At 39.5% G+C, this 26,314-nt stretch overlaps 1 long non-coding RNA gene and 1 other non-coding gene across 3 annotated transcripts; one reads left to right on the forward strand and one right to left on the reverse strand.

Moving 5' to 3' along the window:
* Nucleotides 1-3,020: 3,020 nt before the first annotated feature.
* On the forward strand, nt 3,021-26,069 carry LOC140692002 (uncharacterized). 2 transcript variants are annotated; one of them, XR_012067601.1, is made up of 4 exons: nt 3,021-3,051; nt 15,794-15,861; nt 23,637-23,851; nt 25,890-26,069. It is a non-coding gene; the product is annotated as an uncharacterized lncRNA (long non-coding RNA). The 2 variants fall into 2 exon arrangements; XR_012067600.1 differs by lacking the exon at nt 25,890-26,069 and having other exon boundaries at nt 23,637-23,978.
* TRNAL-UAG (transfer RNA leucine (anticodon UAG)) lies at nt 6,933-7,006 on the reverse strand. Its single transcript has one exon. It is a non-coding gene; the product is annotated as a tRNA-Leu (tRNA).
* Nucleotides 26,070-26,314: the final 245 nt, after the last annotated feature.

Genomic DNA, 26,314 nt, shown 5'->3' on the forward strand with positions numbered 1-26,314 from the left:
TGTATGAGCTATTTATTTTGTACAGTCCTCTGCTGCTGAAATTTAAATTGTTTTTAAACTTTTAATTATTAGAAACATACCTTAGTGTCTTTATACACACATCATTGCATATATCATTAATTATTTCTAAGATTCCTGGAAGTGGAATTGCTATGTCAAAAGTTCATACATTTTTAAGGCTTTTGATTTATATTACCAGAAAGATCATAGTGCTCTTTCCACTAGGAGTGTATGTTTTTTTTTATTTTCCTCCAGAGCCGCCTCAATGATGCACATTATTCTGTTTGATCTTGCCAAGTATGTTAGTTGAAAAATGGTGTCCGATTATTATTTTAATTTGTATGTCTTAGATTAATATTGAGGTGGAGCATGTTTCTGTTTCTATGTTTATCATCACCACATCCATAGGACTCTTGAGCTACTCTGGAGACATGCTTTATCAAGACAGCATTTTCCAAAATCCAAAGAACTAGAAGCACATAAATAATCCTCTCCCTTTCATTTAACCATAGATTAGAAGATAAAAGACACTTTTATATGTTTAAAAAAATAGGCCTATGTTATAGGAATAATTCCATCTCTTCCGTGGATTCAGTAAGAGAGTCTCCAAACAGCCTTTAAGGTTTTTCCAGGGCATTTAAAGCTTGTTTTAAACCAATGGTTTTCAAACTTCAGTGCACACCGGAATAATCTTCAGGGCTTGTTAAAACATTGGTTACTGGGCCTCACTCCTAGAGTTTCTGAAATTCGGTAGTTCAGGGCTGGTGCTTGAGATTCTGCTGATGCTGCTGTTCTCATGACTGTTTTGTGACCTATCATAGTCCTCTAATGGCCAATGGCCTATAAACACTAAAATGGAAACTTTAAAAAGCTGCTTCCTTCCTGATCCCTGATTGCCCTATTTTCCTGTAACAAGTAGTTTAAACTTCGTATTAAAGTAAAAATTGCATATGATTATTGACAATAGCTTGCACTTCCCTGGAGTACTTTGAAAGCCTGTGACATCTGGGGTATCTTAGACTTCTGCTCATATCATAGTGGCCATTAACAATTACACCTCCCAATGCCCTTCAGACCTGGACACCCTCAGGTTAGTACCAGCTGCATCTGAACTAATACAGACTTTTTTTTTTGTAGATCTCCTGACTAGCCTGCAAGTGGATTGCTATCCTTGGTCTGTTTAGAGCTTGAGGCCCAGAGAAATGCTCTGAGATAGGAAGCAAATACCAAATTGGTATTACCTGACACCATTTTATTAAAGGACACTTTTTAACTGAAAACCATTCATGCTGAGAATACAGTAGGAGGTGATTTGAGATTCTTCGGTGACGTCTAATTTCTGTCACAGCTTCCAAGAGAGCAAGAAACCCATTTTGACTCATACTGAGCCATTTACCTTGCTCTCCTAAGTCCTTCAGGAAGCCTTTCTCAGAGAGTTCACAAATGGATGTTTTTGCTTTCCAGGCTGCTCAGTTAATTTTCCAGAAAGTTCTGTTAAGTATGAGCAAAGATTCTCCAGTTAGCCACTAGATGTCACTAAATCGCAAGAAAGGATTGGCTGAGCCCTGCAGTTAATGGTGTTTCCTTCCTCTTTGCTGGATAAGAAAACTCAGAAAGGCTAAGGGAAGCAGTTAAAAGAGGGAGACCCTGGAGGTCAGTGGTCCGCATAAGAGGTGTGGAAAGTGACAGCAGTTCTTGTGGAGACAGCAGCACAGATGCTTGTGTGCACACACACACACAAAACCACCTTTAATTCTCAAATCTAACACTACTCAGGAGAGTTTCCTGGGAGGTAAAGTGGGCAACCCACATATACCCCGCAACCACCAAATCCGGATTCATTTTAGTCTGCACCGGGGGGCTGCTTGGCAAAATCAGCCTGAAAGTTTGCAGCCACAACAATCATGGCATAAGGGAGTCTGCACTGATGGCTTATGCCAGTGTTTCCCCAAGTGCCATTCCTGCCAGTAGCGTCAGCAGACCTAGGAACTTGGTATAAGTGCAAATTCTCAGGCTCCATCGCAGACTGACTGACCCAGAAAGTCTGCGGGCGGGACGCAAAAATTTGTGTTTTAACAAGCGTTACAGGCGATTCTGATGCTCAGAACCACTGGCTTATGTATGGATTTCCTTATTCCCCCGTTCATTTATTCCTACATTCATTCATCCAACCATAAAGGAGGTCACTAAACCAGAGACAATCCTATCTGTAAGCATGTCTTACCATCTGTACCTCAACAACCTCCCATGCTGCAAATTGATACGAAAATCCACTGCAATTCTTTCACTAATCAAGGTCCTTTTCCTTCAAGGAAAATTCCTAATCTGTCAGCAAAAAGTAAAGGTTTCTTCAAGATGAGCCTCGAGGGCTGTTGCAAAACAGATAGCTGCTGATGGAATGAAATTCCACTCGCTCTGATACCAGGCTTGGACTGTCACGAGGGCCGTTTCACAACCTGCTCCCACATTGACCTAAATTCAGTCTTGTGAATGGAAAACACGCATGTCTTTGGGGTCACGAGGTTAGCGCGATGCAGGACCCCATTCGGGGGATGAGGGACGGTTAGGTTGTGCCTGGAGTCTGTCTGTGGAAGGACCTTTTCCAAGGGTCCTTTTTCTCACTCTCTCTCTCCCCCTCTCCTTCCTGCCCCCTCTCCTTTGCACAGGGCTTGTTTCTCATACGCTTCTCATACGCGCAATGTCATTACGTGTCAATGCCGTGCCCACTTTAGAGATGAGGAAACTGAATCTCAGGGAGGGTAAGCATCAACCTTGTCTTTGGGAAAGAAGCAGGATGCTGGAGAGGAGGAGGAAATGACGGCTGGCAGGGAAGGAGAAGGAAATGGCTCAGATCCGCAGGGGATGGTGAAAGAGTAGCTGTGTCCTGGGACCTGAGTGGGGAGGGTGGCGGTGACCAGCGCTGGGTTCAGCTCCTCTTCTATCGTTCCCCAGCCAGCAGTCCCCTTTTCCGCGCCCCTCCCTCCGCAGTCAGCCAAGGGGGCGGGGAAAGGGTCGGGTAGGGGCGTCTCCGGAGGGCAAAGGGAGAATCTGGTAAGAACGCGTTCTTCCTTATCCCCTCCTGCCTTCCAGAGACCCTCCATCCCTCATCCCGGCCCTCCCAGTGTATTTTCTCTCCCGAGTGGGTCGGGGAAGAGGCCAGGCAATGGCGGCTGCGGTACCCGGGCTGGCCGCTGCCGAGGCGGCGTGGTCAGCGTGTTGACCGAGTGCCCAGGCAGCGGGGAGGAAAGGGAGGAAGGGGAGGAAGGGGAGGAAGGCGAAGCCGGTGTCCTCCCAGCTCTGAGAGGGGAGACAATTATTTTGCTGTCTGGGTCATGTTAAGGCTGGCTCTTGCAGATGAAAAAGTTAATAGTCAATCTAAGAAAGAAATAGAAAATTTTATTTGAGCTAACCTGAGGATTAGAACCTGGGGGACCATTTCTCAGATAGTTCTGAGCACTGTTTCAAAGAGGTAAAGAGGGAGATTTTAGAGAAAGGAAAAGTGAGAGCTGTGAGTTTCAGTTTTAGGCGGGGACTTATTGAGAACCATAGCTCTGGAGATAACCTCTCAGAGAGCTCTGAGGAACTGCTCTGAAGAGGTTAAGAGAGGAGGTCAGCATATAGATGATTTGGCAAAGGGGGCATGTGCAAACATGCACACATCTTGGCAGACGGTTGCTGCTAGTCACGAGGAACGGGATATCTTAGTTAATAGTTGCAATGCTTTTCTAAGTAGGGAAGATGCAAGAATCCAGGTTCAAAAGCAGTTTCTCCTGAAACATCTAATTATGTGAACTATCTAAGTATCTATGAAAATATCTAACTATGCCAGTTTTGTCAGAGCAGAGTTTCTCATTCCTGATCTCTACCCTGAATTCCTTTCAGGGTGTGTTAAATGTCAGTGACTGCAGTGGCTAATAACTCAATCTTTGTAGAAGTTGGTGGTAAGTGACTTTAGTTCTCACTCTTCCTCCCCTCCCACCATGATCATCAATTCAACCAAGATTTGGGAGGCATTTCATGACCATTTTGTCTCACAGTGTTAGGAATGCTTATTCCCAGGTCAGACCAGGATTTCGTTGATAGGCCACACTCAATGTGCTATTACTGGACTAGGCCCTATTAACAGTAACCAAAAGCCTCTGGACCACATGTCATACTAGTCTGTTATGGTCCAGGAAAGGATCCCCTCCTGTTGCTTCTTCCCATGTCTAGAGTTACACTATTACAATCATTGGTCTTATAGAACTATATTTGGTCAATTGTTTCAAGTCTCCTAGCCACCATTATTGTTATCAGAGGCTCAGTCATGCATTTGGTAATGCAAGAAACAACAATCCTGTAAAACTGGCAGAACATAAGTAACATAACTAATAACATTAATAGTGTTATAAGTAAATATTTAAGCCAAGAACTTCCATTAGGTACGGCACAGTATATCTCCAGGTCATCTGACCTAGTCTGTTCCATACCGATTTCTATCTTTAAGGTAATGATATACTGGCATTTTTCAAGCTCAATTACCTATTGTTATTAGGCTGATTATCTTTAGCATGGTTCAATTATTCCCAACATTAGGGGGCTTTAAAGTTAGATGACTATAGCCTGGTGTTAACCATATAAATCCATCCCATAACTGAGGGAGGTTATATTCTTTGAAATTTAGCTCATTGCTTTGATTGAGCTTGAGTAACTTTAAAAGAAAAGTCATACTTATGGTCATGGTCAAAGCAAGTATGATTCATTGGCCCAGTGAGGGGGTCCCATCTAGTAATATCAATAGTGGCCTGAGCGGAACTATAACTTCTTTCTTCTAGAATAAATTTCCTACGGGCCATCAAATTAGAGCCTTAGAGAGGAGAAATCCACCAAGGTAACCTAGAAGTACTTGATGTAGGTAATTACCATAAACCCCCAAATTGGATTAATTTAAAAATTCTGCATAGGATTTGTGCCCATGACAGAAAAGCATTGATTTATGCAGAAGTCCAAGAAATTAAGAAAGTACTATAATCACATGGGTTGGGTCCAGCATCTTGGGATAGCTATCTACTTCTAATGTCATCTTCTCATCCTGGTGTGGGTGTAGTTTCTCCTCTGAGTGTTGTTTTAAGGTGATTTTGAGGTCAGCAGTCCTCTCTATAGACCAGTCCAATACAGGAGCACTTTCTAAGTGGGAAATATGAATCCAAGAGTCAATTCCCTTCAGTTTTGCTGTGCGTGAGCTAGTTAAGAGTACCTGTTGTGGGTCCTTCCACCTGGGTTGGAGATTGTTCTTTAAATGATGTCTTTTCCAGTATGTATAATCTCCTAGTTGCAGGCCACAAGGCATCTGATCTTCACTCCAAGGTAGATTACTGTGATAAGCTTTAGAAACAAACTTAGAATGCCCTTTTAATAATTTAATTGGACTTTACAATAGTGAAACATTGCAACAAGGAGCCATCTAGGAAGTGAGTCTTCGGTAGTAAATACCAAACGTCAGCACTGGAATTTAATATCTACAAAGGTAAATTATTAAAATATATTTTTTTCTCTCTATCAAATACAGCCAAATTGAGACTAATTTGTTTGCAAAATAAGTCTGGTTTCAACAAACTTGGCCTGATTATTTACATATGTGTAACTGATCATGCAGGCTTTAAAAAAAGGCACAAAGATCTAATTATAATGCAATTGACAAAGAAATTTGGTTACTATTTTGACATACATTTTAAGATAATAACTAGAATTATGACTGATAATATTTTACCAGGACATACCAGATTTTTAGGAATTCCACATAATTTCTACAATATCTATATTAATAACATTTACCCATATAATATTACCTAAGAAGGTTTATCACTCATTTGACAATGCTTCTTATGTAATTTAACATACCAAATAAGCCTTATTTTAATCTCTCAGGGGCCCTCTTAAGTATCCCAAAGCTAGCTAGGGGTCAAAAGACCTTCAATTAGAATTTTATCTTTGGAAAAAAAATAATTTTATCTTTGGGAAGTTTTTTTAAAATATCAAAAAGGCTTTAAAACTTTTGGTCAAATAGGACCATAGGTCACTGTGAAATAATACTTATTCATCTAACCAAGTAACAATAAAAGATTTCAAAGGCAAATACAGAAAGTTACAACAGATTACTCAAAAGGTAAAGAAACTTACAATTAGTTACGAAAAGCAGCTCAAATTTCAAGAAACCTTTGTTTTCTTAACAGAGAGAGAAAACAAATTCAGGTTTTGTACCATCTTACCTTTAATATTAAAATTCATTCACTAAATTAAATTTATTCTAATCTTAGTCCTGACCACACAGATATTTTTTCTAAAGATTCTTCATTTTTTTTTTGCATATCTTCCTTTTATAACTTTCTGTTTTCATATTTAGTTGTCCCCTTTTTTCTTTCCCATTTAGAAATAACCAGCTTTAGTGGGTGGGGAGTATAGCTCAGTGGTAGAGTGTGTGCTTGCAATGCACAAGGTCCTGGGTTCAGTCGCCAGTGCCTCTGTTAGGGGGAAATTTTTTAAAAATAATAATACATAAAATAAAAATATGTTAAAAAGACAAGAAAATTAAAAAAGGAAATAACCAGCTTTAAGACAAAATTATTCTTTTCCTTTAACAGAATGCATTTCTATTCCTTACATCTTGTCTTTTCTTGCATACAAAGATGTTTTCCTTATTAATTTTTAGTAGTTTTAGTTACATATATTAATTAGAATTTTCAACTCTTAAAAACCTTAATTTCTAGTGAAAACTAAGACGTAAGCAATAATGCAATGTCTTTGACATTAGCATTCTGTAGATTGGCAAACTTATAAACACCATTTATAATTTCTAAAGAATATGTGCTTTTTAAAAATTTTTAAAAAATTTATTTTTTATTATTTTTTGGGGGGTGAAGAGAGGTGATTAGGTTTATTTATTAATTTTTTAATGGAGATACTGGGGATTGAACTCAGGACCTTCTGCATGCTAAGCACAGTGCTCTACCACTGAGCTATACCCTCCCCTCCAACATGTGCTTTCTTATAGAAAATGTCTCGGTGTAGCACCAAACATATTTATTAATAGTCTTAAATATCTTTATTTTCTCTGTAAAAGGAAGCCCGTGTTCAGTAATTAATGTTCCAGTATCTTATTTTGTTTGGAAATGACCTATATAGTTAATAAATTTCCATCATTTAACTTAATTTAGTAAAACTCGACTTTCAAGTTATCAAAATCTGGCCAGACTATTTTTAACTAGATAGTCCTAAAATATAATTATTCCTAAAGAGTTTACTTAAAGCTTTTATCTCATTTACATTTAATTCACTTATAATAAATTTCATCATACCAAGTTATTTTTCTTGCTGAGAAATTTTGCAACAGATATATTACTTGACTTCTAGTAAACCTAGGTGCAATAAAAGTATTACATTTAATGTTGCTGAATCTCAAGAAATGTCTGTATTAATTAAACCAACAAGCTTAAACTAACTTTAATACCATATATTAATTTAATACTTAATATTTCCCAGGTCACATGAACCTCAAATTCATTTGGTTAATTTCATTTATATTTCTAATAATTTATATAAGTTCTTAATTTCTTTTAAGTCAATTAAATAGAACTCATTACAAATTAACTTAGGTAATACTGTCCACAGGTAGAGACATATCATGTTTATAGTGTAAACACATAGACATACATTCAGACAGGGATCTCACTGTTTTATTTTTTTAAACTTAGTCATGAATCGGGTATTGTGATATAAAACTCACTAGTTTATAAATAACAGTTGTAATAAGTTTTTTACTCACTTGAGTTTAAAAAGATCTCTTTTCTTAGAGATGGTCTAGATAAGTGTTCCTGAGAGCCCTGGTGGGACACTTACTTCTCAAGGCACAGGGAAAGAAAAACAAATTTTTCTAGGAAGACTTGTTCTCTCAGGGTCAGAATTCTGAAAAGATGTTTTACCAATTCAGCTTTCTCTAACTTAACTGCATACACAATAAAAGAGCCCCATTTTTTTTTACCATTTTCAGAGTGAGATTTCCTTTCATTCCCAATTAAGTAAGTACTTGTGTGTCTAAGTTTTGTATGTACATTAACTTGAATGGAGTGTTAGTTGGAGATCGGCCTTTTGATGCACTTTGTTTAGGAAAGATGTTAGGAGGGCCTCCCACTTAATCACACAGTCCAGACTGCTCAGTGCCTTTCAACTGAGCAAATCCCAGTGCCTTTCAACCAGGTTCCCCCAGTATCTTTTAACTGGGGGACACTTTTTTTCCCAGTGTCTTTCAACCAGGCTCCACTAGTATATTTCAACTTAGGAGCCAAGGTACCTGTTATATACTGCCACGTAAAACTCAGAATCATCAACCAATTATCAGGAGAAGGTTACTCAAATTCATCTGGACTCACCGAGAAGGTGGACAGGCACAAGGGTTCCTTCTAGTACCAGGATTCCAGATCCTTGTAGAGTTCAGGCTAAGGAGAGAAGTCTGCTCTGGGTATCTTCATGGTTGCCAGAACTGTCAGCTGAACTAAAAACACATGACGTGAGAGCTGTGGGTTTCAGTTTTATGTGGGGACTTACTGAGACTATAACCTGGAAGGCAACCTATCAGAGAGCTCTGAGGAACTGCTCTGAAGAGGTTAAGAGAGGAGGTCAGCATATAGATGATTTGGCAAAGGGGGCATGTGCAACCATGCACACGTCTCGGCAGAAAGTTGCTGCTAGTCACGAGGAATGGATATCTTAGTTAATGGTTATAGTGCTTTTCTAAGCAGGGGAGGATGCAAGAACCCAAGTTCATAAGCAGTTTCTCCTGAAAATACCTATGTGAAGGCCTGTTCTGCCAGTTTTCCCAGAGCACAGAGTTTCTCATTCCTGATCTGTACCCTGCACTCCTTTCAGGGTGTGTTAAAGGTCAGTGACTGCGGTGGTTAATGACTCAATCCTTGTAGAGCCAGATGGCTAGCGACATTCTTTAGTTGACAAAGGGTAGATGCAATCAAGCCCACATCTTAGTAGAAGGTTACTGCTGTTTGTGAGGAATAGATGTCTTAGTTAATGGTTTTTTGTGCTTTTCTAAGCATGGGAAGGTGAAAGAAATTTCTTCATAAAATTTTCTCCTGAAAATATTTAACTATCTGAGGGCCAGTTTTGCCAGTTTTTTCAGAGCACAAAGTGCCTCATCCTGATCTCCGTCCTGAATTCCTTTCAGGGTGTACTGTAGGTCACTGACCGCAGTGACTAATAACTTGATTTTTGTAGAATTGAATAGTGGACCTTTATTCTTTATTTTATGATCCCCTCCCTTTTGGTCTTAATCTTGACCAAGGTTTGGGAGGCATTTCATGACCAGTGCAAGGATTGCTCATTCCTAGGTCAGGCCAGGATTTCATTGATAGGCCACTTAATGTGCTATTATTGGACTAAGCCCCCTTAACAGTAGCCAAAAGTCTCTGGACCACTTGTCTTACTAGTCCATTATGGTCCAGGGAAAGATTCCCCCTTGTTGCTTCTTCACATGTCTAGAGTTACACTATTACAATCATTGGTTTTATAGAACTATGTTTGGTCATTTTTTCAAGTCACCTAGTCATTATTTTTATCGGAGGCTCAGTCATACATTTGGTAATGGATGAAACAATAGTCTTGTAAAATAGGCAGAATACAAGTAATATAGCCAGTAACATTAATAAGGTCATAAGTATTTTTTAGCTAAGAACTTCCATTAGACTTGGGCCAGTATCTCCCCGGGGTGTATGACCAGTCTGTTCTGTGCTGTCTTTAAGGGATATGATATATTTGCATTGTACATAAAGTTCACCAAAAATGTCTGTACATACAGAGTAAGTGGTGAATCATCATGATCGCTTATGAGATTGAGAAAGGAATATTATCTCCTAAGGAGTTACATGGCCGGCACCAGAAGAAGAAAAATTGACCTCTATGGTTGAGCAGGTATTTCTGCCACTGAGGATGTTTGGTTAACACATAAAGTAGGTGCACACCAAAGGGAAGGGAGGAAGCCAAAGGGCAGAGAAAAAGTTCTATGTTTAATTTTTTCTTGTCTTGTCTTAAAATGTGAATTTTTATTTCATCACCTGGGAATCTCGCTTGCCCTCCCAAGTTCCTCTTGCTCCTTTCAGTCCAGCTGGGCACTGGGATCAGGAGGACAAAAGACAAACCAGCCTACAGGACAGGGACAGAATGGCCCTGGAGCCTCCCTGGGTGCCCCCTCCATGAGTCAGCTTGGGCTGGTTCCCTGGGGAGTTGCACTTCTCATGTCCAGTGCTCTCCCATCCCAGAGCAGCCCAGGGAGCAGGTGTGAGGGGGCCTCTGGTGGGCTGCAGGAGGGGGCTTTTCTCTACACGGAGCCCCTTGCCTGGGACATAGTAGGTGCTCAATATATGCTTATTTTTAGTTGAGTGCCTGTGGGGTGAGGACAGGAAAGTGACTGCAATGGGCATGAAGGGTCTTTTAGAGATAAATGTCTTAAGCTTAGATTGTGGTGAAGGTTTGCACAACTCTGTAAATTTACTAAAAACCATTGAATTGTAAACTTAAAATGGGTGAATTTTATGAGTATAAATTATATCTCAAAGAAACACTTAAAATGCCTATGGAGTAATAAGTAAAGAATAGTGGGGTATGATATATTTTGTTGGGAGACTAACAGAAAAGGTAGGTCATAATGATAAAAATACAATGGCTTGAGGAATTGACAAGGACTCTGTCTTTGACCAAACTTTAGACAGGCTCTTCCAGGCCCCCTTTGCAACTTAGGCCTCGTTCTGGGGCCCTGTCCTGTGGTCATGCCCTCTGCATGTCTAGCCCAGTTTTAGCAAGAATTCTGTGTAGTCATTTCCCTGCCCTCGATATCTGATCATCTTGGCCTGCCTTTAGCAAGAATTCCATTAAGTCCGTTTCACAAGCATCTCCCTCCCTTTGATGTCTCCTCTTAGTAATTTTTCCACCTGACTCTCACATTCTGTTTCTCGGCTACAAATCCCCACTTGTCCTTGTTGTATTCAGAATTGAGCCTAGTTTTCTACTGAGGTCTCTTCTCCCCTGTTGCAAAGTACTGAATAGAATCTGTCTTTACTGCTTTTATCTGGTGTTTGGCTCTGCTTCTCTTTGACAGAAGGGATTCTCAGACAGTGTGACTAGTAGTATGTAGCAGTCTGGCCTGCTTGAGGAGGGCAATTTAAAAAAAGACCACCTAAAATGCCTACTCATTCATTCAAAAAATACTTACTGAGGGGCTACTTATTGCCAGGCACTGTGCTGGGTACTGAGGAAACAGATGTGAGCAAAGATCATCTATAAGGTCTCTGTCTTCATGGAGCTCAGAGTCTAATAGGGGAGCTAAGAAGCATGCAAATATCCATACAAGTGCTCACTTGCAGTAAGGACAAGTACTAGGAAGAATGGGTCCATGATGCAACAAGGGCCTATAAAATAGGGAGATTTGACTAGTCAAGGTGGTCAGGAATGTTGCTCTGAGGATGTGATTATGGAGTTGAGAGGTAAAAGAAGAGTAGAGACTAGTTAGGTTGGAGCTTGGGGTCAGGGAGCAGGCTTAAGGCTATGAGAGATAGTATGGTGTGTAAAAGGGACTGACAGAAAGGCTAGCAGGACTGGAGGGAAGAGGCAGTGGGAGAGCAGTGTGGTCAAACATTCACCTACCTATCCATCCATTGTTCATTTATTCAAAAAATATCATTGAGCACTGATATGTGCTAAGCCTTATGTGAGGTGTGACTGTTAACTCCCAAATGGAACAATTTACTTTCTACAAATGAAGCATGACCCCTATAGGGTCCTGTGTTAGGAGTGAGCAGCTTTGGGATTAGGGTAAAAAGTGGGGATATAGTCTCAGAAGGAAGAAAAGTCATATTTACTGAGCATGGGTTGTGTAACTGCCATGGGATCCTGGGACGCTCATTAACCCCCAAGAGGATTCCTGAAGCTGGCTGTGATCTCATCACCCAGACACTCTCAGAAGGCATCCCACTATCAACAGAAGGACACTGCTTACCCTGCCTGTCACCTCCCTCCAGCTCCCAAGGTCTTGGAATAACATTGCTGTCACAAAGTTGTGGGTAAAATGCAAATGTTATATATGTATACAGCTTCATTTGAGATGAAATTTAGGAGACAGGATTCTAGAAAATAAGACATGATGCACATTAACCACAATAAATAACATCTTGAAATAAGTGGAAGGAGACAAAAGATAATATTTCTATATAACTGTCTCTTGAAATAATATTATTTTTGTTGACATCCTTATGCCAAAGTATCCCCACCCCTGCCCTAGCCAACAGCACATTATCTGAACTGGATTTTCTGATTATTTGTAGAATCCTGAGCTGGCATTTAATGTTCCCCACTCCATGGATCCAAACTGCATTTTCCAGTCCTCTCTCCCAAGCCCTCTGTGCTCTTGGCAAACTGCACCATTGTCTGTTCCGTCAGGAGACTTCTGCATTTTCCACACCTCTTTAACGTGCTAGAGTTCAGTTTTAACAGGGCTTGGCCCTCACACACACATACAAATGTCATTACACCCTCAGATCAACCCTGTGAGGGAGCATTGTTACTGTCACTTTAGAGAAGAAACCGAGTCTCAAGGAGAGGGGGGAACAAGCCTTGGTAAAGAAACAGGTTGCTGGAAATTAGAAAGGAATAAGGAAGTGAAGTTGTTTTTACATTAAATGACAAAATGAATAAATATCTTTAGTTTATATTCATATTACATAAATGGTGTTTATTATGAAGTTTCATTAGAGGCAGTGACAAGAATTTGCCCCTCCCCTTCTAGCTCTATTTCCAGATTCCTTGTCCCTACTCATCTATTTTGTGGAGGAAGAGAGGGAGAAGAGGAGGGGGTGGTCCTGGGGTGCCAACTCTGGGGAAAAGTCAGTACTTGGGTTGCAGCTCCCAAGTAGGGGTGGTGAAGGTAAGTCACATTTCCCCATGTAGAGTCCCTTGCCCAGCACACAGTAGGTACTCGGTATGTTTACTTCCAGTTGATGGTTGGCTTTAATGTTTATGGATTGTGATGACACACTTTCCTGCTGTTTTAGAAGCTCCCATTGCTAACTAGATCAAGGACAAATAGCTCACAAACTGTTACAGCATTGTCTTCAAATTTACAGAAATGTATTTGAGCTGGATAAGAAAATTTGCTACATATAGTGTTGGCTCTTCTATTTGTTCCCTATTTAGTATCTATCAATTGATATTAGTTTACTTTTTTGGTTAGAAAAACAATTTTATTATCTATAGAATATACTGTAAATGTTTTATCTCCTGTTTGAAATTACTTTTTTACTTCTCCAGCCACTCTGATTTCTTGTCTCTTCGTTCTTTTTCAGCAGATTTTAAGACCTCCTTGGTTAGTCTGTTATAGTTTCAGGTGTCCTCATTTTGCTCATTCAGTTTTACCCTTGAACAAATGCTATGGCTTCCACAAAAGCTGATTGAGTAATACATGAAGAAGAGCAGATATGCGATATTCTCTCCTATAGGGAGAATTGTTAAACAAAACCAGGGGACAGAGAATGGCAACTTCATATATTGCTCAAGTAGCATGTGTAAGTCTGCCTTTTGAGGGGAGCAAATTATTCGAAAAGTCCCTTACTAATTATATATTGATGCGTATCTATTTATCCCAAATGTAGCAGCTTAAAACAACAAACATTTATTATATCACATATTTCTGAGGATCAGGAATCTGGGAATAGCTAAGTTGGCTCCAGGTCTCTCATGAGGTTGCAGTTAAGATGTCAGCCAGGACTGCAGCCATTCAAAGGTTTGACTGGAGTTGAAGGATCCACTTCCAGGTCGGTTCATGGAACTTGCAAGATGTCTCAGTTCCTCACCATGTAGATAACTTCTAGGGTTGGTTGAGTGTCCTTATAGCATGGCTACTGACTTCCTCCAGAATGAATGACCTGAGAGAGATCAAGCAGGAAGCAGTGAAGCCTTTTGTGACCTAGACACCTACTGCCACTTATGCCATATTCTTTTAGTTGGAAGTGAGTCCAGCCCACACTTAAGGGGAGGGGAAGCTGCTGCTGTCATCATCGTGTTGTTTCCTCACAGCAGAAGTAACAACAACAAAACCTTGAAAAACTTGCTTCTGGTATTTATAGAGCAAGGTGGGAGATGGGAACAAGGGGATCAAAGAGCAATCAGATAGTGGAACAAATGTGAAGAGAAGAAGCTTTAATGGTGGTGGCCCTGGATTGGGAAAGGCTGTGTGGGACCTGGGCTGCCAACCCAGTACTCAGTATTTACTCCCTCCTGTCTGTCTGTGCTTGTGTCTGTGTTTTGAAATGTAGACACCATGCTGAAATATGATTGCCAGAGAGCATGGATGAATACAATATACATCTCTACAAAATCCCAAAACTGAAAGGAAATTCCAGCAATTCACTTGAAAAGAATGCAATGGTTTTTCTTTCAACTCTAGTTCTATCAGACCAATTCATTGCACCACACAGAAATGGTATTGAATTTATCACAGAATGTACCACATAGAGCTTATTTTCCTTTTTGCTGTTAAATTTCTAAAGGCTCTCCATGCATGATTGGGCTGTTTATTTTATTCTGAATTGATTTCTTTTCAGAAAAGAGGTAGCAGCTAGGGAAGGAACTTACATTTAATGAGCAACCACCATACACCAGACACTTTGTATAGGATTTCTCATTTAATTCTCACCACCACTCTGAAAATAAAGTACAATTATTATTATTATCATTTTATGGATGAAGAAATGGATATTTAGAAAAGCTAAGTAATTCTTTCAGGATCATTCAACCAGTAAGTGAAATAAGCAGGACTCCAATCCAGTTTTTGTTTAATTCCTAAGCCTATGGTGTTTCTTAGGGTGCTTCTTTTTCAGATGGTGAGCTTTCAAGCTTCTACATCAGATTGATTTTAATTGGCTAAGTAGTAGAGTTATTTTTGAATCAATGACAGAATGAATGCAAATATTTTCATGGTGCGTAAATAGTATTTATTAATATGGAGTGCCATTAGCATCAATATTCTAAACTCCATGGCTCTAAGGACCTAATTGTTTGGTTACAGAAAATTCAATGTTCTATAGATCAGTGCTTCTCAAACTTAAATATGTATATAGATCACCTGGGGGATCTGTTTAAAATGGACTGTAATCCAAAAGTCTGGAGTGGGGTTTAAGATTCTGCATTTCTAACAAGCTCTCTAACAAGGTGATACTAATGATGTTTGGTCTCATATCATCTTTTGAGTAGCAAGACCATGGAGTATTCCTCCATAAATATTTTTGGAATCCCCAAGGATGCTTCTAGCTACCTAGTAATTTGTAGTCACAGATCAAGGATGGCTAACTGAGAACTCAAGCTTCTGATCATAGCTATTTTAGAGAGGTTCTCCTCTACACCAGAACTCTGCCTATGGTACCATTTCTGTCTCCTGCATGTGGCTGGATTTGGAAATCTGCTATGCCAGATATTACTGGTTCTGCATGCTACTGCAGTCCCTTGATGTTAACCACAAGTGGTGGCTGATGAACAATGGCAACCAAGAAGAGGGTGAATCAGACAGGCGAACACTACAGTCTTTTCTGCTGCTTGATAGGGAGGAAAGAGAGGGAGCCTCAGACCACGGCTAGCATGGTTCACTCTGTAGGGCAGACAGATATGTGTGGTGTAGATGAAATATCTGCATCAAGTCACAGCTTGATGGCACAGGCCATGAAAAGTATCCAACTCACTCCCCTTGCTCTGATTCCATGTTTTTCAGGCAAATAAGTGATCACTGAAGATGGCAGCCAGGATCTATCTTCTCTGCTAATGTGTCTTCCAGGATTGGCAAGTATTTAACAAGCATGCATTCTAGTCATTTATTCAGATAAACTGTCAAAGAAAACTAGTACTAAGTAGTACCTTCTGTGAGCCAGAGGCTGGATAAGATTCTGGAGATACAGTATCTCTAATCTCAAGAAAATTTAAGCCTGGAGGGAAACACAGACAAGTAACCTAAAGCACATATTGATGGATGTTAGGGAATTATCAGAGCCCAAATCAAAGAAATATAACCCAAATTTGGGATGGATCCGGAAAAGGCAAGACTGTGGTATGCTGTTAAATGTTTAACAAGCAGTTCTCTGAAAAGAAAAAAAGCCCTGATTGTTAGTGTTTCTTGAGCTTCATGGTTTACATGCTTCCATCATGGCTAGTTTCAAGCTACCAAATTGACGTCACTGGACATGGGGTTGTGGGTAATAGTCTCTTGAAAGTCAGGGTAAGTTATTTCTAGTACACCATTGGAGTAGAGAAGGCTTCCCAAAATAAATTATGTCTAAGAAGAGATTTGAGGAAAAGCTGAAGGTCCATCAAATGTGGAGGACAGACAAGGGAATTTCAGGTAGAAGGCACAGCAGATACAAATGACTCCAGGTCACAGGAAACATGTTGCTTTGGCAGTGAGATTCAAGATTCAAGAATTACTCTAAAACTTTGTCCTTTGTGTCCTGAAGCCGCCAGGGCTCTGAGTGCTCAAATATCCCTGGGGGCTGGCACTTGATGCTCCCCAGGGTATTGCTCAATTTCTATACAATGGACTGTATTATTTATTTATAAAATATGTATATTTACCATTATAATCTTTAAAAAGTGTACAATTCAGTGGTATTCAGTGCATTCATATTGTACAACCATCAGCACCATTTATCTCTAGAACTCTTTTCATCTTGTTTCATGTTCATTAAGCAATAATTTCCTGTTTCCATCAGCCTCTGGAAACCACTATTCTACTTTCTGTCTCTATGAATTTGACTACTCTAGGTGCCTCATATAAGTGGAATCATAGAGTACTTGTTCTTTTGTGTCTGGCTTCTTTCATTTGGCATGTATCAGAATTCCATTTCTTTTTAAGGCTGAATAATATTCCACTATATGATAGTCATTCATTGGTGGATATCTGGGTTGTTTCCATCTTTTGACTACTGTTGTTAAAGAAAAGCAGAGCTGTGTACTAGTTAAAGCGTTAAAAACAGATTTTACTCAGGAGCTATTATAACAGGAGTAAAGAGACCTAAGATTATAACTGAGCTCAGTTCTGAATACAACATGGACAAATTCATAGCCAAGGAGCAGGGTAGGGGTCAGTGGGTGGGAACAGAAGTTATGGGGAAAAAGTGGATTCCCTTTCCCTCAAAGCTGCTCATCTTCTAGTCTTCTCCATCTTAGTAAGTGAGGGACTCATTCCTCATTTATCTCTTCCTCTTACTCTACCCTCACATAAATATATTCAGTTTCTACTCCAAAATACATCCTATAATCATTCACTTCTCTCCAGCTTTATTACCATCACCCTAGTCTAACTAACCAAGCCCAGACAAGTTCACATATTCCCTAACTAGTCTCCCCACTGCCACTCCTCCCTTCTTTATTTTTTCCTTTTTTTTTTAAAAAAAATTATTTCCTTCCTTCTTTAAATACAACTCCACATGGCAAACAGAACACTCCTTTTAAAATGCAATTCAGATCACTTCACTGCCCTTCTTGAAATCCTCCAAGGGCTTTCCCTTTCCCCTGGACTAAAATTCAAACTCCTTAATCTAGCTACAAGCCTTTCATAATCTGGTCCAAGCTCACCTCTTTAACTTCATCTCCTTCCACACTTTTCATCTTTCTTCCATGCTGTGGTAGGCATAATAATGCCTCTCTCCCTAAGATATCCACATCCTAATCCCTGGAGCCTATTAATCCGTTACCTTATATGACTACAGGGAGTTGGGGTTGCAGATGACATTAAGGTTGCTAATCAATTGACCTTGAAATGGGAAGATTATCCTGGATTATCTGGGTGGTCCAGTGTAATCAGAAACGTTCTTAAAAGTAGACTAGAGAGGCAGAAGACTCAGTCAGAGAATGAGATATGACCATAGAAGCAAGGTCATCAACATGATGCAATGTGGGAAAGACTCAATCCATGTTCCTTTGAAGATGGAGGCAGTGGGCCATGAGCCAAAGGGTAGGGGCAGCCTCTAGAAGGTAGAAAAGGCAAAGAAATGCATCCTTCCTTAAAGCCTCTAGAAAAAAATCACAGTGCTACCGATACCTTGATTTTAACCCAGTGAGACCCATTTCAGACTTCTGACTTCTAGAACTGTAAAGAAAGTAAATTTGTTTTGTTTTAAGCCACTAAATTTGTGGCAATTTTTACAGAGTAATAGAAAACTAATATACTGCCTCACTATGGACCAGACACACTGGCCTATTTCATGAACAAACTTGTTTCTGCCTCAAAGCTTTTATTTTTATGGTCATCAGTACCTGGAATGCTCTGTTCCCATATAGTTAACATAGCTTACCTGGCTCCCTGTTGTCATTTTGAGCTTGACTTCAAACAGTGGTCTTCCTTGACCACCCAGCTATAAGTAGCTAGTCATCATTTTCTTTCTCTCATATTATGTTTTATTTTCTTTGTAGCATTTTTACCATCTGAAATTATCTCTGACGTTTATTGGTATGGCTGCTTGGAGTCTAATTTCCTACTCTAGAATATACTTTCCATAAGAATAGGATACCTTACTTTGTTCACCATTGTATCCTTGGTACCTGAACAGTATTTGGCACAAGGTACATGCTTAATCATAAATGCTGACCAGAATAAATGGAACCCACTATAGGTGGAGTATAAAGAGTACTGGACAGAGGAGTGTGAGAATAGGCTGGAGAAATGGACAGAGGCAGATCATATGGTATCTTAGAGTCTCCCTTAAGGACTTTGAGCTTTATCTTAATTGAGAAGCCATGGAAAAACTGTAGACAAGAAAAGCAATGCATTTATATTTCTGATTTTAAAAGATTATTTGGTGACAGACTGGAGTGGGGGAAATAGTATATGTGGATGTAAGGAGAATAGATGGGAAGAAAGCTGTTGGGTAGCCTAGGCAAAAAAAAAAAAAAGATGGTAAACTTGTACTAGGGTAGTAGCAGTGAAAAAGCTAATGTAGTGGAGATCAAATTTGGAATTAAAATGAACAAGACTAGGTGACAGATTGGTATATAAGGAGTCCAAATGAGTAGAGCTCAAGAAGGACTTCCAGATTTATATTCTAAACAACTTAGAAGACTATGATGCCAACTTCCAAGATGAGAAACCCGAAGAAGTGTCAGGCCTGAGTGTATGTACATCGAGGAGAAAGATGGGACGGTCAGTTTCAGCTTTGTTAAACTGGAGTTGTCCTCAAGCCAAAAAAGTGGGGATACGGTATGTACAGCAAAAATTTGAGCCAAGAACTCAGATTAGAAGCAATGTGGTACATAATGTGTTTTGAAGATAAAACCCCTCAAAGCTGTGGGATTGGATGAAATTATCGAGGGAGGGAGAGCATAACAAAAGAAGATTCAGAACACTGCAAGTTCTCCTGTACTGAGAAGCCCTATCAATGTTCCTCACTGCAACCAAAAAGCTGACCATGGTACAGATGGAAAGATGCCTGCCTGTACTTTGAGAATTTGCTCAGTCCATTCAAACTACCATGGGTGGGATTCCCTCTTTTCCACTCCTCTCTGCACAGTTAGGTAAAGAAGGAGCTGGCAAAGGATACAGACAAAGAGCAATTAAGCAGGTTGAGCGAAACCATGAGAATTTCATTTCGCAGAATCTATAATAATACCCCAAATTAAAAGAACTGACAGGAAAATAGTGATTTGTGTGGAATAAATGACTCCTCCTTTAGCAGAAAATTATGAAACCAAAGCCTCTCATCTTATACTAAATTCTTGCACTGGATGAAAATTTAGGGAATATGTATCTCAGGGAAACATAATTCTTGATACAATTAGTTATCCTATAACAATATTATCAAAAGGGTGATTTGTCAAAGAACCCTAATCTCTAGCTGTGTGCTACAGGCGGCAGCCAAATTAAAGCACCCTGATCTGTTTCACTGTGGAGGTCAAATGGCACCCCCACCCATTCTGTATTCCAGAGGTTCTCAAAGTGGGGACCCTGGGGTTCCCAAGACCCTTTCAGGCAGCCTGCAAGGCAAAAACTATTTTCATAACAATACCAGGATGTTATTTATCTTTTCCAGTGTCATTCTCTCTGGGGTACGCAGTGAAGTTTTCCAGAGACTACATGGCATGTGATAGCACAACAGATTGAATGTTGAAAGAGACAGAATACATTAAAGAGATTTGCAAAAATGTAAAACAATGCAACTCTTTTTTTGTTTTGTAGACAGTTATTCTTTACAAACATGTTAACATGTAAGGGGTTCATTATTGTGAGTTTTAAATAAATTGAAATAAAAATTTCCCTGTTTTAATTTCTGACAGTAAATATTAACCAATAAAATCGCTGTGAACAGAAGCTCTTTGGGCTCCTCAGTCATTTTTAGTTGTGTGAAGAAGTCCTGGACCACACTTTAAGGAGCACTGTTCTAAAAGGCCACAAGAAGGATTCTGAAAACTGGGACAAAGGTAGCAGGTTCCCCATCCCTCCGTCTAACCAGCAAAGACTCATCTGTTACGGAACTTTGGGATGCTTTCTCCCAAAGCCCCTGCCTCCGCCAGGGGTTGACCTCTGACTCCAGACCTAACCTGAAAGCCTCGGCTGTCTCGAGCCTGGTCTGCCTCTCAGATCCTCATATCCTCAGATCCGTTTCCAGTGGGCCTCCAGTCGCAGGTCCAGCCTGGGTCTCTGCACACGTTCAATTCCTGGTCATTGTCATGGGGGACATGGGTATCAGTTACTCTTGAATGGAAGGGTGCAAATAAATGGGAGGAGGAAACGCGGTGGGCGACTGGCCTGGACCGTGGCTGGGCCACAGGGGCGGGAGTGGCCGGAGCCTGGGTACCTCTTCCGACCAGGGGAGCGTCAGGCCCCTCCCTCGGCCAAGGCCGGGCCTCCCGGACGGGCCTGCTCACGGCTCTGGGTCTCAGGAGTCACAGGAGCCGCAGTTTTCCGTCAGAGGCCTGGCCCTCACCTGTCCCAGGAAGGCCGTCTTAGTGTCTTGAAGGAGTATTTGGCTCCGCCGCGTTGGGCAGTTTCATGGTTCTCTGGGGCCCTTACCTCTTTTCAAGCAGACAGGACAGGAAACCATGGGGCAAAGTCCTTCAAAGCCTCCTGGTCCGGGTCAACGTGGTGAGGCTTGTGCAACACTGTGGGGCGGGGAAGCGTAGTATTTCAGGCCCATCAGGTGGGTAATGGCGGACTCTGAGTCTGCGCAGTCTGAATAGCTTTGATTACATGTAACTATACGTTAATAAATTACATACAGAAAAACACTCCTGAAGAATAGACATCTGTCTATTTTCAGTGACTACCTTTGGGTCAAGGAGTTAGGGTCAGGCAGATGGGATTATAGGATAATTTCGATTTACACATACATGTTTTTGTGTTGTTTGAAATTCTGTAATTGGGAAACTTTATTAAGATAAAAATGTTACCCAATTGACAAAACTTATGTACACATGTGTTTTGGAAATGTGCTCACAATACACTGGTTTGTTGGGAAAAGAGTAGATGAAAACAACTGATCTGACAGTGTTACCTGTGTATGATTTGTTTCTATGCCTCAAACTTCTCCACCCCAGATAATTACACACTCAAACGTGCAGCTTTTTCTTCAGCTCTGGCAGGCGACTGATGTCTAGTTTTAGGGCTTAGAGATCATTGACGGTCTTATATTTAGAGAAACTGCTGCCATCGGGTGGTAAATTCCGGAAAGACCTGGCTGAAGCCAAGTCCAAGTCCTGCCTCCATTCTCTCCCTTGCAAAGCCTCCTGTGCTATCTTCAGAACTGCAACTCTGATTCTGATCACCAGGTGGCATCTGTCTTCATATTTCTCTCTTTTTAAATGAGAAGGCATTTTTTAAAGAAGAAACAAATTATTTTATATTTGCTTATTAAGCAGTACTTATGCTTATTGTATATGTGCTTAAAATTGTGCTTGAAAAAAGATTTTTAATATAAAAAGGCTAAAAGGATATCTATTTGGTTTCATACATACATTATTCATTGATCTATCAACCTCTTTCTTGCCCCTCCTTGAATTCTCCACCCCATGGAGCCAGACTACAGTTTTGTCTCCCAGGTGCTCTATGTTCTGGACAACCTGCACTGTGGGATACTCCCTAAAGGATGTCTGTGTTCGCTGTGTACCTCTTTAGCTGGATAGAGAACAGTGCACAGAGCTTGGCTCTTGCACCTACATGGTGGAGTTACACACTTAGATCAACCCTTTGAGGGGGAATTGTTATCCTCATTTTAAAGATGTGGAAACTGAGTCTCAGGGAAGGTGAGAATCAGCCTTGTCTTTGGGAAAGATCATGAGTTTACAGAAGTTAAAATACCCACTGATAGCTTGATAGCAATAATGAACTATATTATTTTGCTCTCTAACGAAGAGGAATGGATATGGTGTTCACCACTATTAAGTGCCTGTTATGGGTAATATTAATTTTATTTTTCCTAGAATTTAAATGATTTTTTTTGTAGAACATTTGGAGAATACATTACAGAAAGAGAATAGGAATGAACACCCCCAGTCCCACGCTGAACAGCCCGTCCTTTTTTAGGATTTGCTGACATCTAGTGGTAGAACCAAGAATATCACGTGACCTATAAACGATGATCGGTCAAGATAGGGCAAAAACATTTCCACGTTTCCAGAGTCCAGTCTGGAGTCTACCCTGGCTTGATATACATAACTTCCCAATTTTACCACATTGTTTCCATTTTTAGATGTTGGAATTCTAGGGATTAATGTCTGACTGTGTTATAGTTGCTTGGAATGGTGCACATATATTATTAAATGACACATACATATGGGTACCAGTTCATCAACTTCTCTTGATGAGGTGAGGAAAGGGAGATAAAAATCCCTTCCTTGTGTTAAAGGGCCAAGGTGTAGGACTGCCATTCTTGGGTTTCCAAGGCAGTGATATGTTGAAGAAAAAGCACAGGTTTTGGAATCACAGATGAGAGTGGGGAATGCAGGCAAGGGATCTAATACTTACTTAGGAGCACTTTATGTCGGATACTGTGCTAAAGTATCTGAGTTTTCCTGTGTATTTGTACATATGTGTATATACCTATGTATTGGAATAAAAAATAAACCATAATATAATATGGTCTTGTTACTTATTTTTACTTAAAATAATATACATATATAATTTTATTATATTTATTTATATTTTTATTATATTTTATTATATTTTCATGTAAAAAATTAGGTTCTGTTATAATTTTCAAAGGCTACACTGTAGTCTATTGTGTGAAAGTATCATGATTTCTTTAATCTATCACCTGTTGGATATTCAAGTAGTTTAGCATTATAGAATTATAAATAACACTACAATGAACATCTGTATGAATACATGTTTGTGCATCTGCTTTATCGTTTCCTTTGGGTGCTTTTCAAGAAATTAAGTTCTTGAGTTCAAAGGCATACATATTTTTAAAACTTTCTAGTACACATTTTCATACTGCCATTCAAAAAATTATATTAGTTTACACTCCTGACAATCATGCAAAGAAGTATCCATTTGTTTACCTCTACACAAATACTGAGAATTATAATTCCAGTGAGAAAATATAATATTTCACTGTTGTTTGAATTTGCAGGACCCCAGCCCAGGTGGCCTTCGAAAAGATGCAGGAGCAGTGGCAAATAGAACGGGTCCTGAAGAAAGCATCCAAAACCCACAAGCGGAGAGTCGAGGACTTCAACAGACACCTGGACACACTCATGGAGCACTATACATCCCCAAAGTCAGCTGGATGAAGTAGCCTTCCCGCCCAGAATATGGAGTGGCGTCAGGGGCAAGCAGAAGGCGAAGGTGGGGTTATGCTTGGTGCCTTTGTTTTTTTCTAGAAACATTCTTTTACACACACCCTGGCATCTTATGCCAAGGTGGTGCTTTTCAAAGCAGTGTGCCCTCAATCTGGAACTTGATTAAAGTAAGACTGTCCTTTAAAAAAAATTGATTGATCACTTGTGAGGTTTTTTTTAAGCAAGGCTTTGGAAGTATAACAGACCGAAAAGTGCACAAACCATAAATGTGCATCTTGATAAATTTTCACAAAATGAACATATTTGTGTGGCTAGAACCCAGATCAGGAAAGAGAACATTACTAGCACTCCTGAGGCCCCACTAGTGTCCATCTCTAGTCACTAAACCCTCTCTCCCTACCGAGAGTAACCGTTATTCAGACTTTTAAAAACATAGATTAGCTTTGCCTGTTTTTGAATTTTATCTAAATAGAATCATTCACTACTTGCTATTTTGTGTCTGCCTTCTTTCACTCAATATTACATTTGTGAGATTCATCCATGTGATCGCATAAGGTTTCAGTTTGTTCATTATCATTGTTGCATAGTTCAATGGCAAAAAATATAGTAGGAGAGTTTTAACAGACTTCTCTCAGTACTGATAAAATAATAAAGACAAGAAATCAGTAAAGACTATAAAGTATTTGAATAGCACAATTAATAAGTTTAACATAATCAACAAATATAGAACCCTGCACTCTCAAACTGCAGAATGCACTTTCCTTTTAGGTACAAACAAAACATACAAAATTTGACTACATGAAGGACATAAAGCAAGTCTTGACAAACTGTAAAGATTGAAATAACAGAGTATGTTCTCTGACCATTGTGAAATTAAGCTAGAAATTAATTTAAAAAAGTAAAGCAGGAATTGTTATATGTTTTGAAATTAAGAAATACATTTCTAAATAACCTACGTGTCAAAGAAGAAATAAAAATGGAAATTAGAAAATATTTTGAACTGAGTATTAATGAAATTATGACATAGAATTTGTCGGGTACAAAATCCTAGGAGACTTTTTCTTGGATTAGAAATTGAGAAGCTGATTTAAAAATGTATATGGGAAAACAAAGGACCTAGGATAGCTAAAACAACTTAGGAAAAGAACAAAATTGGAGGTTTCACACTACCTGATTTTGAGATTTTCTATAAAGCACAGTTATTAAAAGACTGTGGTTATGGTAAAAGAATAGTTATATAGATCAACAAAGCTGAATAAAGAGTCCAGAAACAGCCCCCCACACATGGTCAGTTGATTTTCAGCAAAGGTGCCAAAGTAATTTAGTGGAAAAATAGTAGTCGTCTCAACAAATGATGCTGGAACAATTGGGCGCTCATATGGGAAAAAAAATAAACCTCACACCTTACACAAAAATTAACCCAGAATGTATTATCTACCTAAATGTAAGGGCTAAAAATATAAAGTGTCTAAAATAAAACATAATAGAAAATTTCTGTTATCTCGTGTCAGGTGAAATTTTTTTTATGATAGGAAACAAACAGTATAGACCATAAGGAATAAATAGATAAATTGGATTTATCAAAATTAGAAACTACTGCTGTCTGTAAGATGCTGTTAAGAAAATGAAAAGCCAAACCATATACTAGGATAGAATATTTGCAAATCAGCATAGCTAATATAATTCTGGCTTGTATCCTGAATATATAAAGAACTCTTACAAGTCTATAAAAAGAAAATAAACAACCCAATTTTAAAAATATGGGCAAAAGATTAGAATAGCCACCCTACTAAAATAGATTAAAAAAATTGAAACCAAGCAGGAGCCTATGGGGCCTTCCCAGGACAGAACCCCCACCCCTGCCATGTCCACTACCTGCCTCTTGTTTGCAGAAAACATTTAGTCTCCTAGGCCCAAGTTCTAAACAAAAATTTAATCAGAAAAATGAGAAAATGCAGAAACAAAGGAAAACAGTCAAACAAGACAAAATAATAATAGTTTAACCATCAAAGTCAAGGACTTCTAGTTCCTTCTCAAAGGCTATAGATAATATTCCAAGCCATATCTTTTGAGCTGTTTTGCAGGTACTAAAAGCCCCACCAGGTGGAAGAAGTTAACTATATGCTGACCACAAGCACATAGACTCCAGATGTGTGGAAACTGGAAGGTTGACGATCTTGACTTCTGATTACCTCACCACCAACCAATCAGAAGAATGTCCATGAGCTGATCACACACCCCAGCCTCTCCATCACCCTGTCTTTAAGAACCTTTCCCTGAAAACCATTGGGGAGTTTGGGTCTTTTGAGTATTAGCTGTCTGGATTCTTTGTTTGGTGCCTGCAATAAATGCTGAACTTTCCTTCACCACAACCTGGTGTCAGTAGACTGGCTTTACTTCGAAGGCAAGTAGACCCAAGTTTGGTTCAGTAACAAGATGATAAAATCAAGTACAGATGAGGATCAGAGCAACTGGAACTTTCACATAATTCTGGGGGGAATGTAAAATA

This window comes from Vicugna pacos, chromosome X (genome assembly GCF_048564905.1).
Source record: "Vicugna pacos chromosome X, VicPac4, whole genome shotgun sequence".
Classification (NCBI taxonomy): domain Eukaryota; kingdom Metazoa; phylum Chordata; class Mammalia; order Artiodactyla; family Camelidae; genus Vicugna; species Vicugna pacos.